Source organism: Anneissia japonica, unplaced genomic scaffold (assembly GCF_011630105.1).
Source record: "Anneissia japonica isolate Jap-2015-1 unplaced genomic scaffold, ASM1163010v1 scaffold287833_len2544123_cov190, whole genome shotgun sequence".
Taxonomy (NCBI): Eukaryota; Metazoa; Echinodermata; class Crinoidea; order Comatulida; family Comatulidae; genus Anneissia; species Anneissia japonica.
Window position 1 is genome coordinate 1,105,081 of NW_022757233.1, and position 2,275 is coordinate 1,107,355.

Sequence of the window (2,275 nt, forward strand, 5' to 3'; positions counted from 1 at the left end):
AAGTGATATAAGCGCCCTCTATCATTAAGCCTATGTCAATCAAGGTGTCTCTCTTCTTCGGACACACCTTGATTTTAATAACAAGCTCACCTTCTGAGTTTTTTTTTTTTTTTTTTTTTTCTTTTGGTTGTACTTTTCTTTTTATCATTGTATTTTATATCAATGCTTTTTGTCTTTTTTTAAAATTGTTGATGATGATGAATAAATAAATAAATAAAAATAAAAAAAAAATGTACCGATCATCAATAAACTTAAAAAAAAGAAGAATTGTATCCTGCGTCAGGGCCCCCCTCGGGGAGAAAAAGCATAATTCGTCGGGGAGAAAAAAAAATTATGCGTATTTTCTACATATTAGTAGACTCTAAAATCCCCTGGACCCCTTTCGAAGCCTTTTATCGAAGCTCGACCACGCCCACTTTGCTTTCGTCGGGGAAATCTAACCCTTCGTCGTGGGCGTCGGCCTCCCTCCACCCCGTCGGAGATCTCGGCCCCCTCGTCGGGCAAATCCTGGCGCCACCCCTGTGCCATAATCATAAACTTTCTTACCTCAGCCCCAACCATAGTGAGGTTGTGGTGCTCTACACTCTCCATCTGTAAAAATCCCTCTCTGGGCCCAGCTCTATTTCAAATTACTGGATCCGCCACTGGACTGGATAGCCTTTTTTGAAAATTTCGTATGGAAATAAATGTTAATTACATTACTTCAAATCAATTAAAAGGCTATAGGCGCCAGAGCTTCCAAGGGCTTCGCCCCCTGGTCCCCAACCAAGGCTTGGGCCTACTGCCCAAAGGCTTTTCTTTTTCATTTCGTTCCCGTCCCCCCCCCCCCACTTTCAACTACGGATCGACGCCCTTCATAGGCGTAGATCCCGCGGGGGGATGGGGGATATATCCCCCAATATTTAACAAGGGGGATGGTCCATTGTATCATCCCCCCAATATTTTGACTATGTATGGGATAAAATGGAGTTTTACACACTTAAAGACTGTCACAGAAATAATGCGCTTACAAAGATGAAAATTAGCATAATGTATTAATGTTGATTAACAAAATTATTTTATCTGGTACCAATCTAAGCTCTTCTTTCCTTAGATGTTAGATGTGCTTGCAAAGAGAGCCACATTTCACACTCAAGGGTGTGTACAACATAAGTAATGTTATGTCAATTCCAAGAATGTTTAAGGTTATATCGGTTGATGAGGAATTTATTGATTAGGCCTATAATAGCAGATTGCATCAATTTATTTTGCAAAAACAAGAATTCCAGGTTCAGGAGGGGAGCACATCCCTGTCCGCACAAGGGCACACATTGGCGCCAAAACCAGGCGCGTAACAGGGGTCTTGGGTCAGAGTGGGTACGGTATTTATTTTCCCGGTTAGTAATTTACCATACCCACCCCACACCCCACTCCTCATATATAAAACAATACGACATAGTGCTTATCTTATAATATAGGCCACACACGTGTTTGAAACTAAATATAAGCATTTTCATCATGGTTTTATTTATTACAAACATATCATTTCACCATCAATAAATATTGAGGCCCTTCTTTTAGGTTAAAACGATCTATCTTAAATTTGTCTTTTTGAGTTTGGGACTATTATTAGGCCTATGTGTTTAAATAAATTAAAAGGATAAACCTAAAAAAGGCCCTAAAAAATATTTTTGTGTTTTTAATTCTAATTTCGTCGGAATTGATGAAAACTCCCTAAAATGTGCAATTTATAGAGGAAATTGGCCTACCGTAACAAGAAATACGAGCAAAGATTTTGAGAATTTTAGGCACTTTCAGAGGATGCATTTGTCAAGGGGTGGGGAAAGATTTTCCAAAGATGGATATTTTTCCCTTGTCCCCCAGTGTTTTTAATTCTAATTTTGTTGGAATTGTTCAGAACTCCCTAAAATGTGCAATTTTAAGAGGAAATTGGCCCATGCCAACAAGAAATGCGAAATGAGGTTTTTAGGCACTTTCAGGGGATGAAAAGGGCATTTATAAAGGGGTGGGGAAGATTTCTCAAAGATAGATGTTTTCCCCTTGTCCCCCAGTGGTTAAGCCATCAGGCAGCATAGATCAAAGGAGTTATGACAGTTGGTTGCAGGGTGTTGTGAGTATGGTCATTATGATATCTTCCTTTTTATTCTTGTCTTTATTTTTCTCTACTCTTTCTTTTTTTCTTCATTCTCTTTCCCTCCCTCTCCCCTCTTTCTTTTCTCTTATTACCCAGCCCGGTACGACGGCTTGGTCAGCCTGGTAAAAACCATCAGGGGAG